Here is a 23344-nt window from a genome sequence, read left to right as displayed (position 1 = left end):
TAAAGAAAACAAAACAGTATGTGCACATCACAGCTTAAAACTCCACCTAAACCTCTACTAACACCTACTCATTACCTATAATTCACTCATTGAGTCATTCTCTCCCTGAAAACTAGAAATAATATCATATACACTTGCAATATTATTTTCACACCTGTGATGAGAGAAACTTGTTGTTTTCACACTCTGAAGAAACCACCAACTGTCAAGACCCTGGAGCCAGCACTTTACTAGTCACAACTGATTCCTACTGGCAACAATCACCAGAAAAATGAACAATGAAACAGATGTCTCTGAATGCACTGAGACACAGATCCTAACATTCATATTCTCACAGATGCCTTTAAAAATTGCAACCTCACCCACGGGTTGCTCAAGAACAGCCCTGTTCAGCTACTGTCTGTTTCTGTGAGATTCTTGAACTGACACAAATGTTCATACAGTTGGTTTTTTTTAGATTTTTTGGTTGTTGTTGGTTTTTTTTGGTTGTTGCTTTACTATCTGCATTCCTAAGCATTTCATGTAATCTTCTATGATAGCAAGTTCATCTACAGCATCACACTTATAAGCTTTATTTCAATACATACTTTTCTATATTAAAGTAAACATTAGTTTCTCCAATTGTTTGTTTAAAAAGTCAGGTGTCAGGAGTACCCTGAGAGAAAGTTTAGTGTGAGAACGTGTTTCTTATCTGAGGAAAAATTAATACCATCTAGGTGGGGCTGAGGGCTGACGTGAAAAGCTTAGAACTTACTTTATAGTCAATGAAGACAGACAAGCTTTCAGGTAATAATTCAGAGATAGAAAATATGATCTCTAAAATTGGCTGAATGCTTCCTATTCCGTTTCTAGGATCTAGAAGTACAGCTTAGGTGTTTTGAGACTCACAGGTAAAGCTCAACAATTGAGAATGAGACCTAGGGAGCATTTTAACAAAACAAAGAGATGTTCAGAACTAACTAATACGAAGGGAAGAAAAATCTGTAATCCCTATCTGTCTTCCTGTGTAGCTTGCCTATCTGCCCAGTACAAATGCTGAGTCTAGAATCCCCAGAAGGCAAAGGAAGGCATTAGTGCCAATCACTTTTCTTACCAGGTTTATAGCCCCAGATAAGCAGCTCTCCGGATCTTGGATTTTGAAGTGACCATCATATCTAGAATCATTACTAAGATAACTGCTGCAGATGTTCAGTTTGCTGAAATTCTTAATTATTGGATGACAGAATGGAAAAGAATGAAACAAACAAACCCAGAAAACAAAAAGGACAAAACAAAACAGAGAAAATGGCCTTGCTATACATATTTAATGAATCAGTAAAAATATCCTGCACAAAGGCTTAGAGAGTTAACTGAAAATGTGTGTATGATAAATGGATATAATACTGTCTATGTAATGGGCTTCCTATTTAAATTTTGCGAGGATTTAATCAGTTGGGCACAGCTGTGCAAGATGCACCATAAACTATGTTGAAAAATATGTAGACATGTACATTTATCTGCTACAAATTAAGCTCACTTAGAGGTGGTCTTAATGGACCATGTAGCAATCATTACAAGCATAGATTTTAAACTGTCTGTTTCCAGTGAATTTGCTTTGAAAAAAAATTAACGCTCATCCTTAGTGGAGCACAGTAATAAATGGAAGTACCCTTAATCTGTTAAGCACTAATAACCTAGCAATTATTCATTATGAACCCCATGCTGTATAATGTATGTCTGTTTCACTTTTATTAGTGATTCTTTACTTAATCTGTAAAGGCATAATTTTTATTCCAACAAACACCTGGTAATAACATGACGTTTTAAGTGATATGCCATTACATTTACAGAATGACCTGCCTGCTTGGTTTCTTATGAGACATTTGTACAGTACAGGACTGCTAAGGATAATAATAGAATAGAATGATTTGTGAGTTTCAGATTTTGCACTTCTACAAAAGGCAGCAACACCCACCTTAGAGATCAAAAAGCTATGACTTGATTACAGTGCGACATATAAATAACCTATACATTATTTAACACAGGAAATGAGTAACACTGCAATCAAAGTGAATCAGTGACCCAATTGGCACAGTCTAGGAGGTTGCAGCAGTTGTATGTTCCCCTGCTGAAGTAGTCACTTGAATGCAGTGGTACGCTGGTGTATCCCATACTGGACTATCACCGGTTTTCCAGAGATGAAAAAGGAGATCACCCCCATTCACTGAAGGGCCTTTTCTCCCCAGAGACAGCAGTGTTGCCCAGAGTAAAAATTTTCAAACCACAAAGGAGGAAATCCGTGTATTTGAGTAACTTCTGCTGGCTTACTTTTCTGCCCTCCACCAGTTAGAAAGGACATCATGCACTCTAAGAGAGCAGGTGAACCCATCAAGCTTTTTCTGTAAAATACAAAGAAACTTGGAAGTTACAAATCAAGTGCTCAAAGCAGCAACAGGGTAAGTTATTGTTGTGGATAACTGACCTGTCTCAGCCCCATTCACAGCTATAGAAATTTTGCCATTCAGCACCTTCAAGAACACTTCCTTTCAACCTCAGTTTTCAGGAACATTACATAACATTATATTTATTTTAGGTGGAGCAAATAAAGCTATATAATAGGGTAACTAATCCTTTTCTTCACAGAAAGTTGTTTGCTAGTTTCTTTGCCAATTTAACTGTTCGAATCGCAGCTTTCCAACACCCGTCTCCACTTTGCCTTTAATGTATTTGCCAAATTCTCCATCCAGCTTTAAGCCAAATTCAAGAGGACAAACTTTGACATTTTCTGCTATTGCCTTCTGAGAAACAAGGAGCTGCTAGCTCTCTGCACCTAAATTATTCCCTCACTGGTACTACTAGCAAGAGAAGCAATCTGACCATAATACAAAAAGAAAGGAACCAGAAATGGTAAAGCACAAGGCATAGTTCTACACAGTGGAAAGGAGGTTAAAGCGTGATCATTAAAGCATGCTTCAGTTAAAATGAAAATGAGAAGCTGAAGAGACAAATGTGCACCAAAAAAAAAAAAAAAAAAAAAAGGAAGGAAAGAAAACTGACTACATGAGAGCTATTACACATATTGTATGTATAACTAATACTTTAAGTTCAGTGGCTGATTCAGAGACACTGTCACATCAGATTCTCTATATTGCTCTGAAGGATCCTTGTGCTGAAATGTCAGCTGGTGAAATCACCTAAAGGCAAAAAGAAAATTGCCCTAACATTATGCATAGCAATTCTATTGCTCAGTGCTCTGTAGTCCTGTTTCCTAAGAATAGATATTTCAAAAGGAACCTCTTCTTCAGTATGAGCCAGAGGCAGCAGGATTTTACCCTAAAAGTGGCTATTATGCTTTGTAGAAACACTGAGGAATATTAAATATTCCTGTACTTGATTGAGCAAAATTCAGAAGGATAATGGTATCAACTGAGTGTCTAGCTTAATCATTGATGTCTAGCTTAAAAGTAAATATTTTCAAATTAAGGTAACTCTGAAAAGTAAGAGGCCACTAAAGAAAAGAAATTTTTGGATAATCCCCTTTTTGTTAATGTAGGTTAGTAGGTGTTTCTGAGGTCACTATTTCTCATTCCAAACTGGCGTCTAGCCATCTAGCCATTTAACTAGAGGGCTATGCCTTGCAATCATAGACTCATAGAATGGTTTGGGTTGGAGGGGACCTTTAAGATTATCTACTTCCAACCCTCCTTCTATGGGCAGGGACACCTCCCTTTAGACCAGGCTGCTCAAGGCCCCATCCAGTCTGGCCTTGAATGCCTCCATGGAGGGCACATCCACAGCCTCCTGTGGGCAACCTGTTCCAGTGTCTCACTACCCTCACTTTTAAGAATTCCTAATATTTAGTCTAAATCTAACCTCTTCCAATTTAAAACTGTTTCCTCTTGTCCTGTCACTATATGCCCTTATATAAAGTCCCACCCCAAATTTCCTTCAGGCCCCCTTCAGATATTGGAAGGCTACTACAAAGCCTGCCCAGAGCCTTCTCCAGGCTGAAGAGCCCCAGCACTCTCAGCCTGTCCTTGCAGGAGAGACGCTCCAGCCCTCTGATCATCTTCATGGCCCTCTGGACCCTCTCCAACAGCTCCATGTCCTTGTGTTGGGGGCCCCAGAACTGGATAAGTACAAGGACACTGTGCAGATCTGAATTTCCCTTGAATTCAGTTTCCTATGCTCTGCTGCTCCACCTTTCTCTATAGTCTTTTTTCTTTTTTTTCCACACCTCAATCCATATCCTATCTTCTATCATTGATGTAAGCTGTACTGCTTTAGATACCACATAATAACTAAAAGCGAAGCAGGAGACTGGATGCTATAGATATCACAGAAAAAAAAAAACAACAATGGAATTATATATTACGATATGATATAAAACAAAACACAGAGGAGGCATAAAAAAGAAAGCTAAAATACACCAATGTGTTTTATCTTGACTTCGCTTAAATTATTATCAGAAATACCGAGCTGCTAAAAATACCACATGCTATCTCCTTTGTCCAGTAGCAGCATGCTTTCTTAACTGCTCATTTAAAACACTGGTTATACTCCACCTCATGCCAATTGGGGATACCACCTTTTTATAGACATCACTCAAATCTGTGATTTCTCAATACCACAAATCTCATCCTGAATCCATAACATACTGTCCCTCACTGGCACCTAAATGTGGAAACCAGATTAGGAACTGGGGATTTGTGTTGCCATTTACTGTTGCAATGAAACAGAGAAACATTGTTGTCATAATACTCTTGAGTATAATTATGTCTACAAATTCCCAGTTTGTGGACATATGTGTGCCGCTTACAATGAGTTCTTAATAACTAAGAATCATAAATATAATATAATATAATAAAACAGTAGTGCATGAACACAATGTACAGATATTAAAACCAATTATATTGCATTTTCTTGGCTAAATTAATTCACACTTTACAGTCATAACATTAGAATACTATATATTTCATTACTAAAATTTTATAATGGCTAGAAATTATATTCTTAGGCAGCCCTTCCTTCTGAGTACTCATGTATATGTCTGTATAAATACATGTGCTATATTGCAAATGAGAAACTTAATTTAAAAAACTTAAAAAGGAAATAACTTAAAAAATTTTGTGATTCCCTGGCAAAAAGTTATAAGCACTCTACAAAATAAAGGAAATAGAGTGATTTTGAGCTGTTATGTAATCAATTTAAACTTTTTTTCTTAAATCTGATCAGAATATAAATCATCTAAATTTGGCACAGATTATATTTTATCAGATTGAGAAAGAGTAAAATATAATCCAGTCTATCATAAGTTGCATTGCTACCTCAGTAGATGGAGCAGCACATCTCCATTTCTTAAGAGGACAACTGATGTCCCAGACAACTAGAAAAATTATAATATATACACATATAGCATATTTTTTTTGCAGTAAAAAATAAAAGATTGCAGAAACCAGCTGTGCCAGAATCAAGAATGACATCAGCCAGTATTTCACGTCTGATTGGAATTGTGTTCCTAGGTGTTTGCTTGTAACAGACACGCTTCCAAGTGAAGAGCTATCGTTCTCTAAAAATAAACCTCCTTTCACTAAATTTAAAAGTTTCCTGTGGAGTATTGTCTACAGTTTTATTGTGGTTGACAGATAGAAAGAACAACTACAGTGATATCATACGGTGTTAAATAAATAAAATAGAAAAAGATCCTGTTTCAGTTTTGTATGACTTCATTCATTCAAAGCCATCACCTAACTAGGTAAAGGTTTTAGGGCTGCACTTTGTGAACAACTGCATATATTCCTAGGACACCATTGTAGAAAAAGCACTTTCTTTGGAATAGGAAGAAATGAATTAAGATCAGTCTTTGTGTATTGCAACAAAGATAGCATCCCTTCACCAAGACACTGCAGTTCAACTGCCAAACTGGTGCTGAACTACTGCTCCCAGATAACAAAGCTGTCCAAGTTTAAGGACACCAGTCAGGCCTCTCATCTTCTTCTTTTTTCCCCTAGTATTACATATATATATATATGTAAAATTATTTTTTTAACTAAACTGTGCCTGAACTAAAGAGCATTCTGCTATTGCTTCCAAACCGAAGTTAGCAAATGCTAACTTAGCTTCCAAAATCATTATTTCATATCTGAAAGCATCAGCTATTCCTAAAAAAGATCCATATCATAATAGTTCTCAGGAAAACAGTACAGTTCAGTGCCTTTCAGAAGGAGATTGGTCCAAATTGCTACAATATGATGAAGTGGTTGCCTAATTAAAAGGTCTAGCAGATTCATTTAGAGCTGTACTCAGGCAAAGTGATCATTTCTAAATGAAAATAATTTAAACAAGGCTGATGATAGCACTATTTCATGGCAGAAATGTCAAGTAAAGAAAGCAGTAAGAACATGACATTAAAGCCTTAGCTCTTCATAAAACCAAGCAAGACTGCCAGTTACATCTACACTTTTACTGCTGTTGTAGACATCAGGATTTCCCAGTTGCATATTATTTCTAGAACACATACCTTTTATACTGTGCACTCCCCTAGTCCAAAGTTAAGTCCTGTAAATGAAGTCATGCAGACATAAAATAAACCAGCTGAGGTTTGGCACATTTCCGAGGACCCAAAACATCTCTTCGTCTATCTGACACAACCCCAATGTTCAGTGTTACTTTGCCTAATATACTCAAGACTGCATAATCCTTGATCACCTCATACCATCAGTTTAAACATCCTTGATACAACATGATTCTTCCTTTAGTGAATATAAACAATGAGATATAATAATAAATATCAGGTCAGTAAAGTTTCATAAATGAAGAGTGCACAGTTGCAATGAAACTGTTCTCAAAACCACCTCTAGCTGAAGTTTGTTCATTTACTTCTTGGTATCCCTCATCACAACTCAGAATACTTAAAAAATGTCAGAACAAAATGGATTTTAGTTTTTATGTTCTACAGAAGGCCATTAGGACTACCACATCTGTTCATGCCTCTGTAGTAAATCAAAGAAAAACACTTTTCTCCTCTTTCAAGAACTTAATGTTTTCTAATTTTGTTTATCTTACATTATTTCTCATGACTTCTTTAAATCTTAACTTTTTTTTACTAATAATTTGAGAAGAGTAGTACAAAAAATTTGTGTAACAATTAGGAAAGGAACTGCTCCGTTAGCTCTTGGCAAGTTGTTTGTGGCAATATGACAACAGAGTACTGAACACAGCTACCTGAATAGTTCCAGACTTTTTTCCTACTGCATAGTTACCAAGTCAGATCATTTACAACTTGCCCAGTGGCATATTGATCTATTAACCGAGAGGCTATTCTAACTCAATCTGCAGATAGCAAAGATCAATATAAACTGTGGAAACGATGAGGTAAGAAAGACCCAGTTGAGGTAAACAATGTGAGCAAGGATGAAGTGTACAAGTAAAAACAATCTCTAATAATTTTATTTTCCCTACATAGGTGGGAGTAACAGCAAATAACAGTTTCTGTCACAAGAAGGATTACTTACACTTTTAGATAGACTTTAGTTAGACTTACTAGCTTCATTTGTAATACAGATAACACAGTTCATACTGAGGAAATAGTAGAAGAAGCAATAACCCTTAATGTGAGCATTCAAACACAGCATTCCAAAATTGCACGTTGCAAATTTTGCCAGGGTTCATTGCAGTTTGGTAAATACAAAAAAATTTTTATAGATGCTTAGAATTTTCACTAGAAACAAGTTCATGCTTTGTAAAGTTGATTCTCATGTAAAGAATAAGTTTTCATACAAATTGCACTTCTAAGAGCGATGGCAATTTAACAGCAAGTTAGTAATGATAATGTCTATTTAAATGTTGCCAGCACTACTAGCTTCAGCATTTAGAAAAACACCAGCAACTGATTACTGCAGTTAAATTAAACCTGATATACACAACCACAAATCTTCCTTCTAAGAAGCTCTAAGCAAACTCAGATCTAGTTAACATCACGCACATTGAAAACTAGATGTTTCTGACTAGGTCAGAAATCCTACATGATGTGCCACCGATGCAATTCAACATCCAGCATTTTGATGCTTGGAGTGAGATTAATAGAAGAAAATTTTCTGTACCACAGCCATGAAAATACCACAGAACTACCAAACTTACACTGCCTATAGTGTCTTTAGAAGTGGGAAAAAAAAAAAGTCTTGTGAAAAACATGGAACCATCCAGAGAATCAGAAACAGAGGGAAATCAGTCAGAGAAAAGTTACTGGGATAAAAAGAGCAGGGAAGGAGCAAGTAGGAGATGGATTAGGAGTAGGAGAGGAGCTGTCTACAAGGAATCACTTTTACAAAACCTTGGAATATCTAAAACATGGATATAAACGACTCTACCACTGAATTCTTGAGATTCTAAGTTTTAATGCCGATAACTATCTTCATGTGTGTGAAAATATTGCAATAATGAATAATATATGTGCAGGATGAATAAATTATATGCATTATGAAAAAGAGATACAAAATATTTTTAGATCATATGTTCGTTACCCACTGTTCAAAAACAGCTTTGAAAACAAGCTTTTGTTAGAATAAATTCACTAAGAACCAGAGTGAAATTAACTAGATTCCAGATACTGCCAAAAGATTTGGAAGTTAAAAAAAAAAAAAATTTAGATACATATGCATGCTTTTTAACTTGGAATGTGTACAACATATGAAAGGTAGATAGTAAAAACAGAAGTCCATAATGGGTTTAGTGCAGTCCTGATAGCAAACAACACGCAAGCACTGATTCTCTTTACTGATAAAGTTTATCTTTAAAAGAAGATCCATTCCTTTACAACTGGCTTTACAGCAGCTACAGCAATTTGCATAAATGTAGCAATTCCTGTTATATAAATCATTGGTACACTTAAAGAATTCTTACCATTAAAAGTGTACTCTGACTTTCCACAGAAATTTTAACCAAACTTGGACGTAAACAATGAAGTTGCATTTGAGGGAATGATGACTTCGTATGTTACTGCTAACCACCTCACTACATAAAATATTAACCAATTAGGTAATACATTAACAAACTGGACCTCCTCACGAAGAATTTAAACTTCTGTTAATTATAAATTAGCTTTTTTCATAAATATTGTTCAATAGAAAAGGTTTAAAATACTTGTTTATATGTGATTTAGTTTGTGAGATCTCTTAACTTTCAGTAGTTCAATGGTACCACATGCAAATTTCACTCAGTTTCTCCCACATTTGCTGCAAATTGCAAATTTTCCCCAAAACAAATTGAGAACAAATAAAATAAAATAAAATGAGGACAGTAACTCACCCTGCTTACTTTCTTATTCATATTTTCACCTGTTGATATATTATCTGCACCCTCATTCATGCTGCCTGCTGTTTTTTTTTTTATCTGTAAGAAGGTTTTTATACACATTTGGCAGTGGACTAATGTCAACAGCCATTTGGAAGCAGACAAGGTAATAGCCTACTGCCAATGCCTGAGTTCTGGCAGGACTTCAAATCACAACAGTGAGACACTTTTTCAGCATCCTGATCTTAAAATAAAAAGATAAAGATAACACAGTAAGCCTAAGTCATACAAATATGAAAATCCCTCTTGTGTTTGTCTCTCTTCTCAAGCACAAATATCAGGAAACCAACGGAGAATTGTTTTCAGAATCAAAAGACAGTCCATGATACAACTGTTACATCTTCTTAGAACAACACAACCACTCTTACTAACAATGCATTACAAAATGCTCATCAACGTAAACATAAGTACTAACTTATCTGCAATACTTAAGCCACTAATTTCAACACAAGATGGTCATTTATTACAGAAAATTAACTTTTTTATTGAATTGCTTTATTTTTAGCTTTGAGCTGAATTCAGGGAAGTCCACAAAGAAATATTCTGAGATAAAGACAAGAATGGAGAAGCTACATCTATTTTTGAGTTGCACGCAAAAATTCTACCAAGTAAAAAGATGAAGCAATGACAAAGGGGATTTGTTTCAAATATACCTAGTACAACAATTCTGAAGATTCTAGCAAGGCCTGCCTTTGAAACTTCTTTTGATTATTATTATTATATCTGCGTGAAGGTCTGCTGCATTGATATGGTCTGTAAAGCATAGCCAGTTAGTTACACCTTCTCAAAAATTAATTACTGTATTTTTGTAATGGCTCCCCCTGATTTTGGGTGCTGAAGCATAAATTCTGAACGTATATTCCACTCCTGGAGCACAATATGAAAAGCTCTCATATAATACAAACACACACACACACACAAAAAAAAAAACCAACCAAAAAACCCACCAAAAAAGTAGATCTCCAATATAAAACACTCGTATAAAGAGTACTCTGCTCTGTCGCTAGCATGCACATGACATAATAAAGAGAAAGATAGCCTGGCAATATTTGCTCCCTGCTGCACATGTAAGAGGAAAGAGCAACACAGAGGTTAAGGCTGAGGGCAAGTCAAGATGACCAACCATGGGCCATCACTCCAGCAGCACGCAGCCAGCTGGCACCGACATTTCTCAGGCCCTGTGGCTCCTTCCATGAAATGATGCCATATGGCTCTAAGGGAAATTCACTGCTCCTTTTTGCTGCGTAAGCAGGGACACCACTGAGCATACTGTCCCCACCATCTCTGAACCAGTCTGTCCCACAGAATATTTTTGTAAAGTACTATGATGTAATTAAAAACCATTAAATCTCAGTCTACAGACAGTAAAAGCAGAATGCTAAATATTACTGTTATTTATATTCTGTAGTAAAGGCATACAATCATTTTATTTGGCAACTGATCTAATCTAGTTCAGAATATGAATAGAAAGCAAAAAGTAAACAATAGAAACATAAAAGTTAAGCAGATAATACTTTTTTTTTTTTTAGTGTGGTGGTTAAATCTCAAAATGAGGAAGAAAAATCTGAACTTTCAGAATTATTTTCTGAATCCTCAAAAAGAGACGTTTGCATTTTCTCACGTGTTCCATACATTAAAAAAGTTACTCTGAAAGTAATGCCTTCTAATGGTTTCCATGAAAACTACAATAGATACAAAGAGTACAATAACACTGTTTGATAGAGCAAACACTCTGCAACAAAACGGCATTTTTCTACAAAGCCACCACCATTAACTACACATTTTTGTCAGCCATGAACAAGACCCCACGTCACACTCACGTGACTGTCCGGAACGTGACTTGTCTTTCATGGTGCTGTTACTGCTGAAATGCATCATTCACAACCACACTGTGCTCACATCCACTGTTTCATCTCCACAAATGTTCAGCAAGCATCAGTGAATGGCAGTGGGTGCCATTTTGTCTCACACTGAGGAAATCAACGTCACACCTTTGCTTCATCTGCACTTCCATATCAGACACCATTTGATAAAACTGCCCCTCTGCTGCCATTTGTCACCCAGGAACAACATGTAAGAGTACGCTGGCAGTAAGGTATTAAACCTCTCCTGCCACATCTGAGGTTGTGGGCTGACATAATAAAATAGGAGGCATTACTTTTGGAGCAGCTCTAGTAGATCAATTTTGAATTCAAGAAGTAACTTTGAATTTTATGATAAAAATCTTTATAAAATACTGCATGAAAATGTCAGTGTTTCATTACAGCTGAAATGGTTTGACAAGCTCAGCCTGTAGTCGAAATCAGAGAATTTCATCCCACTGAAATAATATTCTTAAAAACAAACAAAGAAAAAAAAAAACAAAAAAAAAACACCCACTGTTGATAGAAACAATTTCTCATATGTATACACAGTACCTCAAATAGCTGATGCTTCCAGAAACAGAATGGATACCAGTGTCCTCTGCACAACCTAAATTTGAAAGAATGATTCACGCTCTTAACTAAGACCATAAGATATAATTGCATTCCCACTATCAGAATATGGTACCCATCCGACCATCGCCTGCATAGGCACACAAAGTCTTCTAAATCCGATATGAAGCACTGTTAAACAGTATTAACTCACTTGCATTTAGGCACAAACATGGCATATAACTGTAATTTGGATGACATATGAATATAGCCCTAGGAACCAAAACAAAGTACCAGTGGGAACTGTGATAAATAAAAATATCTGAATATATATATATAAATATATATATAATATAATAAATACATAATTAATAATTATATAATATATAATATAAAATATGATATAAATATAAGTATAATGTAAATATAATAATTATAATAATAAATATAATAAATATATAATAAAATATATAATAATATATATATAAAAAATGAAGACAAGAGTTTGGATATGCAAAGAAAGTGAGCAGTAACACACTAGGGAGTTGCTTATTTGCACAGGGACAGCATACTGCAGAGTGCCTCTTAAACAGCTACACCCATCTGTGAGCAACAAGAGGGTGCACAGTGATGCTACAGTGGAATGAATCCGTAGCACCAGGAAAACCAGCTACAAACACAGATTATGGCAACCATCTGAAGTGGTCTGCACTTTATTTCTGAGCATCATATAATAAGAATTAATGAATGTGTGAATTTTGAGGGGCTTTAAAATGGTTTGGGAAAATATGAAACTGTGCAGAGGTTTTATGCTATAACTGTACATCTGGCACCTTCTTTGGCATTTAAGGCTCATTAAATTCTGAATCTTGTGTTATCTGCCCTTAGCTTAAAATAGTTTTGTGTGAACCTTTCATCTCTAACTTCCTCTTTAACAGAAGTTGTTTCTGTCAGTCTCTTAGCCCCTCCTATCTTCTTTACCACATCATCTCCTCAGCAACAGCAGAGGCTCAGGTTATACCTCTGTCCTCCAGGATTTGACTTCCTTCACGTTCACTTATAGGAAAAAGAACTAAACAGTTTCAGTTTAGGTAGGACCAAATCTTCTATGAGCAAAGAATAAAGACATTCCAAAATCACTGTTAAATATATATATATATATATATTTTCCCAGTTAAATTAAATTCTAAGTAATTTTTTCAAACTAAGTTAAGTTTTATTATACGTAGAAGACTCTAACAGTAATATTTTCTATACAGATAGTCTAAGAATTGCCCACACATTTTCTTTTCTTCTATAAAAATGCATTTAAGAGCACTGAAGACGCTGACATAACACAATCCAGTAAGTCTCAAGTTGCTGTGACATGAAAGGTTTCTCGTTATAAATCAAAAGACTCACCACAATAGCAGTGTTACATCCCCAAAGAAATGCACGTTTAATTTAAAGCAACTGCTTCAGATTAATAAAACACGACCAGAAGTCAGACGTTTTTACTGAAATCAAGAAATATCACATTACCGCTTTCCGATTTCAGTAACTGTTTGAAGTTACTGGGGAAAAAAAAAAAAGACTCATTACAGGTTGGCAGTGCAGATCTTATGACAAATTTCTTCCCCGCTGTAAAGACTTTACAACTGAAAAGGTAGAATGCTTCATAAAATGAAGCATCTTTTTCTAAGATAATAACTGTTAAGGTTTTCCCCAGTGCTCATACGCCTCTAGCTTATTTTGTAATGATATAACACCTGCAATGGATTAAATCTGTACAGTAACTGCAGCAGATAGTGTAAGAAATGTCAGTTCTCATTAGCCTGCATATAAATCTGCCTGTTTTGGTAAGCAGGTTAAAGGAAAGATCAGTGAACCACTAGAAACCCAAAGCATATGTTGTTCACGCAAAAAGGACATTCAGCAGCAGGGATCTTTTCCACATCATACTCTTTCGGAATTGGAATAATGTTTTTCAGGAAGAAACAGAAATGTACAAAAATGCATTATCATCAACTTGTAGCAGTTTTTATAATTGCCTGCTGACACAGCTGAACAGTCATAAAATATCATAAAGAGTAAATGAGTTGATAATGTAAAGCAGTAATTAGGATTTTGTGTGTGTTTATGCTATTTACATATTTTAATGCTTTGATATTAATATGTCAACTTTAATAGTATGTAAATGAATTCTCTTGTGTGAGATTTATCCTCTTTGGCATTGGATGTATTAATTCCCAGCAGCTGTAATTTTCATTCCTTCTTTGTCTTTTTAGAAAAATTTTTCAGGACCTGATACAAAACATTCTCCCTACAACGTCCTGTCCAGATTCATTAAAGAAGTTTATAGCTCTAATGGATAGAACAGCAGTAGCCACCGGCTCACATATCACCATACTATAAAAACACATGCACACAGAGAATCTTTTTGTGCCTGGAGGTTTTACAGCCATCTAAATAATAACAGATTAATCAGCCGCCTTGTATTCCTGTCTATTTCTGCATAGTGCTGATGCTTGCTAGAAATCTGAGGCGACATATTTAAGCTGAGAAGGATAACAACACATGCCATAACAGTTGATGCCTCAAAAAAGGCATGGCCTGTCATGAAGGTATTTCAAAAGATGCAGGAAAAAACCATAAGAATGCCATTTGATTTTTTTTCCCCGCTTCACTCCATTCTTGATCTTTCTGTCATCTACATATCTGGAAAGTTTACATCCTTCTGATGAATCCCAATTAATTAGAAATAAAACAGTTGGAAAACAAAGGCATAGTATAATGAAAAAAATAGCACAGCCTAACATCAGCTATTGCTTTACAGTATGCTGCAATTTAGTTCTGGGTGTGCTGCAGAACACTGCATAATACAACTAGAGTTGCCTGGCAACAAACAGCAACTACATCAGAAGCAGCAAAGGTGTGAATGAATAAACAAAAGCGACAGTAACGCGAAAATGCCCTGTAAAACCATGCTCAGTACGAGAACGTCTCACCCAGTTTTCACTGTGTTTCAAGGGGAATTTTGGGTCAAATCCTTCTCATAGTTAAATTGGAATTAAGGTAGGTACGTGAGAATTGGATTTGACTAAATAAGCACAACATAAAATCTGGAAATATAATAATATTTCAAAATGCATTATCATCGGTTTGCTACTGAATACAAATACGGTAAAAATAATCAACAGTAACCTTGAGCAGATATTATTCATTACAACTCTTGACTCTGCTCTTGGTGGTCATCAGGTAAGAATTCTGGCACTAAACTCCCAGAAACCAAGCATGCTCATGTACACACACACACACAGCTTGAAAGCCTCAGCCAGACTTCTTTTCACCCAGAGATACTCAACTGCTTTTCTACTATGATCTTTATTTATACACAGATTACACTGAAATAATACCTCCTTCTTACCTCCATGAAAATACAGACACAAAGAGCACAATAGCACTGTTTGATAGAGCAAATTCTCAGCTACATAATACTATTTTTCTGCACAGCCACACCATTAATTATGCATTTTCACCAGCTATGAACAAGAGGCTGCATGCCACACTTGTAAAAATCTTCTCCAGTGGAAGTAACCCACTATAACCTCTGCTGAAACACACCACCCACTGCCCCCCTGGTTGGTCTCTATGTCCAGCAAGTGGTGATGAATTGTCAGTAGGTGCCATTTTTTTCCCATGTGGAATTCAATGACATCCATTTGCTTCATCCACACTTCCATGTTAGATAGCATTTGGTCCAACTGCCTCTCTGCTGCCATTTGTCACATGGCAACAAAATATAAGGAAATACTGGTGAGAAGGTTCAGCCTCTAATGCCATACCAACAACATCCACCTGTATGGTTGTGAGCCAAAATAATAAAATAGAAGGCATTACTTTTGGAGCAACCCTTATATATTTGTAAGATTCTTTTGTTAGGACCAGCTCTCTCTCTAACACAAATGGCCCATCATAGATAAATGCATTTCATACCAAAGGGTTTAGCAGTATTGTAGGCATTGATGCAACACATTATTTTTTTTATAAAAGCAATCTCATCTTAATATGAACATATAATTAGATGTGTTAGAACTAGTTGGAGATGGCAAAAGTCCAAACATACTGACATCTCTGAGAAGCGTTCTGAACAGGAACATATTTCACATTGAGAAGACTGTAAAATACAATTACGATATTAGCATTATTAGGATAATTAGTCATGATACATTAAATATATGTGAGCTGCCCATTCAGCTGACACATATCAGAGAATTTCAGAAGATCTTACAAAGCTAAGGTACTTTATAATAGCTAAGGCGATTTGTTCCTTAAAATGATGCTGAAACATCTTCCTTTTTCCTTTCATGTAAATAAAACCCTAAGACAATGTGATCAAGCAGAGATTGATTAGTCAGAATTACGCTGACGTAATGTTGGGGCAGAAAGTTGCATGAGGTCATCTTCCTGAACAGATGGCCTAGAGATATTGGTTTTAACTAGCACATGGTTGAGTAAATAATGTTTAAGTTTTCTTTGAGAGCCTGGGGAGTGAACCAGATAGAGTTGAGCGAAATACCTGTGCCTCCTGCCCACATCATCTGCTACTCCTAGGGTTTTCATTTCCTGCACTGTTTGTGCTTTATCACACGGCTCACTGGACAGGCAGTCTGTGCCCTTGGTTCAAAAGCTCTTATTGGAAGATTGAGAGAGATGAACACTTATTTTCAATTTGCAATTTCTTTATGTATGTGATTTGCTCTTTATAGGCAAAAATACAGTTAACAAAGGCAGAGGTGTATGGCTGTATTGCTTTCAGTCAGTATAATAAATTTTATACCTAATAATAAATTAATATAATAGTTATAATAAAAGTTTATCTTATGAGTGATTTAGTTTCTGTTTAGATACCCATTTGAACACACCTACACTCGTCTCCTAAACAAATCAGTTCTCGTGATTGCATGATATGGGCACCTATATTTACAATTTCAAAAGGACTATCCAGGTTCTTACATTATATCATATTGTTTATATCCAGTTCTTACCATTTTATTTAGAATTAGTTGATGAAAAGTTCATCAGATTTCACTAAGATTTTTAATGCTCTGAACAGGAACTCCTCTAATAAGCATAATCAACATAACAAACTTTCAATAATGTCAGGCTAATGTCTCTTCAGCCATATTTGCTTTTCATGGTAACAATCCTGGAAAAGTCATTCTTGTAATGTTTAAATAATCACTCAGTGACATAAAATGGTATATTAAATATGAAAACAAAGCACAGGATTCAAACCCAGGGTAATTATTCACAGCCAAGTAAACGAAGACATACAATTAAGTACTGACTATAAGTTATATTCTAGCTAGCTGCATTGCATAGTATTTTAAGACCTTAAATTACTCCAAATACAATTGATTCACAACTGTAAGTTATTTTGGGGAAACATCAAAATAAATCACAGAATCATAATCATACTGTATACAAAAATGAAAAAAATTAAATATACTTGCACAATGACACAACATGGTAACTATTTGAAATAATGTCCGCATTGCCCATTTAGAGGAAGCATTCAGGTGTGCAGGTCACCTATTTAGTTATTCTTATTTAAAAACTTGATACAGTTCTCTTCAGCTTCACTCTTTAAGAACTGTTGAATGCTGGCAAACTTCCACATTTCTATTTTAAAAGAACGCATACATAATTTTCATACTTCACTAATCTCTTCTTGATGTTTATTACAAAGGATTAAAAATAAAATGATGAAGGAAAAAGAATAAAATTGACATTCTGATTTGTCTCATTAAAGCCCACCTTTGATCTGAAGTGATAAACACAAGAAAAGAGCATCACAGCAATCCCAGAAAAGAAAAATACATACAGCCTGGCCATAAGGCATGTGTAATTTTTTTAAACTACAGATGGCACTACATCAAAGAACTCAAACATCATGCTATAAATGGCCTTCTGCAAACCGTCCAAGGGTACATAAAGGGAAGCAGAAGGGAGACAGGTACAGTTTTATATGTGAGCTACAGAGATTAAGAGTCAAGTAAAAACTTCACTTCCTGATCTGAATTATTTTCCCATTCACATCCCGTCTTCTTTATCACAGGACCATGGTGATCTGTGCTGATTGACATCCCCTCACATTTTAAACAACAGAAATACCCATTTCCCAATTGTTCATAGAAGTACCTTTATAGTACCCACATAATAAGGCTGAACTCTTGTGGCACCTCTATGGAAAACTTGCAGTAAAAAACTTCTACTTCACTAAACTAGATCCCTCTTATAAATAAACCTGACCATCAACCTATTCAGTTTGCAATATCAAGTTCCACTCGAGATACCAGTAGCTAGCTGTAACACCACTGCTAGTATTATTGCAGATAAGTGCTTTTCTCACTGTAATGTCATTCTTATTTGACTTCATTGACACTACATACAGCAGAATTGCTTATGACATAATTATGGAAATACGCAGGTTATTATTGCATGATAGCTTTACAAATCTCATGCATGCATCATTATGCAAATATGAATAGTAGAGCAAATGTTGTTGATGTCAATATGTCCATGACAGAAAAAGCTAATCAAATGAAATATAGTCCAATTAGCAGCATGGTGGGCTACTTAAATAAAAGGAGATGCTCAAGGGAGGAAGGAATACGTAGAAATTAGTGCAAAAAATCTGGCATAACTTCTGGAATAAAGTAAAAATTTCTATTCAGTTGATCCCTTGACATGAAAACTCAAGGAATCATGGATATACACAACAAATACAAAGTCCTCTAAAACGACATAACACCTAATCTAACTTCTACGAAAGTCAGAAATCCCATCTAAGCTAGGTTTGTAATGTTAACAGAGAAAACAGGGAGGGAACAAGGAAGGAAGAGGAGGGAGAGAGACAGAAAACTCTGGTGCCACACATGTCTAAAGTAAATTATTTTATTTAAAGTACTACTAAATTACTTTCTGAGAGTGCTCAAATCCTTTCAGTTACTACAGAGAGAACCCATAGTAAATACATTTCAATCTCTAAAATGAATTAAGACAAATGTCACAATAAATGTTTCACACATCTGTGAAACAACACACATATCCCATTGTAACCCAACTGTCCATGTTATCTCTCTGATCAGACAGCACAAATCCATTCTATATAGAAAATACGAAGGGAGGATGTGGCAATCTCATATAGATTCTAACGTACCATATTACCTGAAGAAGCACAGTGTTTCTTCCAGCTAAATAAAAATACCACTGGAAGCAAATTGAATTTTGAAAGCTCAATATTCAAGTTTCAAAGGGGAAAGGATGCTTATGCTATCATTCAGCTGTATGGATGCCTACACTGTCAGACTGTTGACTCCTGCCCACTTTCAACCTCTCTCTCCATCTTCAGAATACCCTGAGAAGTCTGGAGCACATGAAAGCACATTAACATGGGAAAAACAGGTTTGCTTGGTTTTGTGTTTGCCATGTGAATAACAAACAGTATATAAAAGCACAAAGAAGCTAGACATATTTGTTCACAGTTACACTATTTCATATGGTACTGGTCACATATAAGATACTATCATCTCATTTAATTTACAACGCCCTTCCAAATCTTCATTTTTTTTTTTTTCCTTCAGTCGTGTCTAGGAAAATAAAATTTACAGACTTCATTGATCAACTACCGTCCTCCTGAAGCTTCTGTGAATCAGGAGGGATGCAATGCCTGTCCACATGTGCAGAGCAAAAGAAAATCAGGGAGGACGCAAGAGAAGCAGCAAAAGACATTAAGGACATTAAGCTTTGTTTCTAGACAAGCACCCTTCTTATCAGGCCATCTCATTTCCTACTTATGCCAATCTCACTACCTACCAGCCATGAGCTAAAGTTCAGGGTTGCAGTGAGACTCACTGGCCTGAGCTCTGTTGGTTGCAGAAGAGAGTGGGAGCAGCAGGCATTCCCAGCAGATGGCTATGATTACTGTGTTGGATACAGAGGGCACATGCACTTGGCATAGCTTCTGATTTAATGGAAGCATCTAAAAATTGTATGCAAACAGTTGCTAAGCAATTGGTTTACAAGGGAAACTACTGACACTAGACCAAAAAAACAGGCATGAGACAGCAGAGCTTGGGGCCAGTTTGTCCCTTCTACTCTAAAAAAATCCACAAAAATACCAATACACAGGTTGACAGTGATTCAGTTTCTAGTCCATGTATGATATCCCACTTCTCCTTAGATATGCGTCTATATGACCTTAAAAGTCCCATTGCAGGATTTTGACTCTTTTAACACAGACCCTATGCATTAGAAGGAAGGCATCAAGCTCCTGGAAAACATCACCTTCAATTCCTGGATTAAAATCTTGATTACAGAAGTTCAGCTTTCAGGTCCGGACAAGTCTATTTGCCTCTCAAAAAAAAATTGATTAAGAAATTTAACAAAAAGATTGTACATGCATTGATAGTAAGTATATTTTAAATGTCTGAACAAAGTCAGTACAATAAATTGTTCTGTCAACCCAGTTTTGAAACCCAAAGAATATTTAATTAGTAGATCAGCTCTGGAATCGAACTGGCATTTTGCTATTAAGTATGGATGCCACTCTTGGAACTTGCCAGCAGAAGCTGTCCATTCAGTGATACCACTTCTGCACTGTTGATCGTAGGACTAGCTTGGCATTTAAGTCATTGTCAGCAAAAGCTGATGGCTAAACTTTAACTTGCACTATTTGGAGTACCCTACAGCTATTCCTCATCTTCCCCAGAGATCTATATCATTTGCTATGCCAGTTTAACAAGATAAGCATTTAATGCGTTTTAAAGCCATGTATATTTAAAAAAAAAAAAATCAAAGCACATTATTTTTTGGTATTTCCAAGATTACAAATGGTCTACATCAAAAAATTATACTCTTCTGAGTGTACTCGGAACAGTTTGCAGGTATATCTTGTATACACATCCTTTATTCTTTTGGAAATGAACTGAGTACAATATTTTGCTTAGATCCTGCTCTTTATCCGTTCACATAACATATTGCAGAATGTCCACAATACAGATTTCAATTTTGGTGCCATCTTTCACCTGTTGAACTCCTATAGTGACAGAGGATGAGAAATCTTTTCTGTTCTTTGACACAATTGAATCCCACAATTGCACACCTACTTCACCTCCTCAGAAAGACAGGGTTATAATTATGACTGATATCTTTGCTTAATCACCTCCCTCAAACATAAACGCTTTCCTTCAGCATCAAGTGAGATGCTTCTAGCTCACAGGTCATTTGCTTAATCAGCAGTTAGATTAGTTCAACGAACAAGCAGTTCAACTCATTTAAACTTCAGTTTTTCTACTATCTTGTGACTCAAATTATATGAATTTAAACTAGTGACTTTTGTGTTCTTGTGTGTCCTAATGTAACTGTATTCAGTGTAGAAAAAAAAATCTTATCTGAAACCACCTGTAATTTGAAACATTGAGGACTCAGAAATCACTGGGATTTGACTGTTGGCCAGCTGGCATAACAAGCTTCTTAACTGGAAATCATTTTTTGTCATGCTGAAAAACTGCACAAGATTGTTTTCTATAACCACTTACATCAGTTAACAAATGTGATCAGTGTCAATGCTGAAAACCATTAAGGTCTTAAACAATATTTCCTATTACTGCTGCAAAGCAATCTAGATGATCCAGGCAAAACTAGCATTTCATCACTGGTGAAGTTAATGATACTGCACAGGATGTACAAATTTTAGCAAGAAATTTTGGGACAGTTTGCTTTTAACATCCTCCAGAAAGTGGCAATATTATTGGAAAGAACACTTCTTACATCTTACTGTATATGTGTGTGTGTATGCAGGCCCTATTCTTCTGTATCCTATGAAGATCCACACAATTGAAGTGGCCAAGAGTTATAAAGCACTACTGTTCCCAAAGACTATATGATAGAGCAGGGTTGGGTTATAATTGAACAAATCATTCTAAGGTATATTAAAAAAAAATTGACTGATTTCATTTACACAGTAACCTGCTGAAGATACCATGAAGTCAAAAAGAAAATTAATTTGACTACTAGGTCATCCAAATGCCCTTTGTACTAGCTATTTTTCAACCAAGATGAAACTATAAAAATACAGCAACTTCATAGTGGGAAAAAAGTGTTTTTGCATTCTAATTTTTAATGTAGTATCACAGAATGACCTGGGTTGGAAGGGACCTCAAGGATCACGAATCTCCAACCCCTCTGCCACCTCCTCATTTAATACTATACCAGGGTGCCCAGGGCCCCATCCAGTCTGGCCTTGAGCACCTCCAGGGATGGAGCATCCACAGCCTCTCTGGGCAGCCTGTTCCAGCACCTCACCACTCTCTCTGTAAAGAACTTCCCCCTGACATCCAACATAAATCTTCCCTCCCACAACTTAAAACCATTTCCCCTTGTCCTGCCGTTATCTACCCTTTCAAAGAGTTGGTTCCCCTCCTGTTTGTACTTTAGGTACTGAAAGGCAACAATGAGGTCACCTTGCAGCCTTCTTTTCTCCAGACTGAATAAGCCCAGCTCCCTCAGCCTGTCTTCGTAGGGGAGGTGCTCCAGTCCCCTGATCATTTTCGTGGCTCTCCTCTGGACCCTCTCCAACAGCTCCCTGTCTTTCTTGTTCTGGGGGCTCCAGACCTGGACACAGTACTCCAGATGGGGCCTCACAAGACCTGAGGAGAGGGAGACAATCACCTCCCTGCTGGCCACCCCTCTTCTGATGGAGCCCAGGATACCGTTTGCTTTCCCAGCTACAGGAGCACACTGCTGGCTCATGTTAAGCTTTTCATCCATCAGGACCCCCAGGTTCTTCTCTGCAGGGCTGCTCTCAAGAACTGCTCCTTCCAGTCTGTATAGATGCCTGGGATTCATCTGGTCCAAGTGCAAAACCTTGCACTTTGCTGCCTTGAACCTCATGAGATTCCATGAGAAAGACCCACCTTTCTAGTCTGTTGAGGTCCCTCTGAATGGCATTCCTTCCTTAATATGAAAGCTCATGTGGCAAGTACAGCTAGCAGATAATTACCAACACTTTATAGGTTTATGAAACATTGTAATTATTTCAGACAATCACTTGTTAACAGTAGGCTAATTCATATTTGTATTTGAGTACCAGTTTTAGAACAACTGAACAGGTAAAAACATTTATCTTCCACAACCTAGTAAGTATTCAAAAACTCCTATTGACTGAAGTGGCCATGCTTTCTGCTTTCTAGGATGTTTAACAGCACAGATTGTTAGCAACTCCGGCAAGGAATTCTCCCTGCTTCAAATTCTCATCTCTAAGGAATGCCACCATAAGCTTTTTTGCAAAAGTCCCTTTTCTAGGGGAGCAAGGATGCAGAGAAAAAGTGCTGGTCTGATCTGGGGTTAACTTCTTTAAGGTTGTATTCTGCTCAACACTAGGTACATAAATCAGGTATGTCTTGGAACTAATTTTAATATTAAAATTATTTTACCTGAAGTAGTTATGAAAACATTTGTCCATGCAGAAAACACTGAACTGAACACTACCACAAAGTGAGTTTAAAGTGTTAAAATGCTATTAGCTTGCTCATTTAATGATCACTGATGGCTAC

General features: G+C 36.4%; 1 long non-coding RNA gene across 3 annotated transcripts in view; it reads right to left on the bottom strand.

Annotated features, from left to right (window-relative positions):
* The window catches only part of LOC128082113 (uncharacterized), a 124450-nt gene that overhangs the window by 82310 nt on the left and 18796 nt on the right, over window positions 1-23344 (bottom strand). Inside the window, exon 1 of one of the 3 annotated variants that reach the window (XR_008207550.1) lies at window positions 9286-9367. The exons of 1 other annotated variant lie outside the window; for it this stretch is intronic. This is a non-coding gene — a long non-coding RNA (uncharacterized LOC128082113). Of the gene's footprint in view, window positions 1-8880; window positions 8969-9285; window positions 9368-23344 lie in introns of those variants that run through there. One more of the 3 variants, XR_008207549.1, reaches the window with a different exon arrangement.

Source organism: Tympanuchus pallidicinctus, unplaced genomic scaffold, assembly GCF_026119805.1.
Source record: "Tympanuchus pallidicinctus isolate F22 unplaced genomic scaffold, pur_lepc_1.0 scaffold22, whole genome shotgun sequence".
NCBI classification, from domain to species: domain Eukaryota; kingdom Metazoa; phylum Chordata; class Aves; order Galliformes; family Phasianidae; genus Tympanuchus; species Tympanuchus pallidicinctus.
The sequence above is the reverse complement of the archived record's forward strand: the minus strand, read 5'-3'. Positions and strand labels throughout refer to the sequence as shown.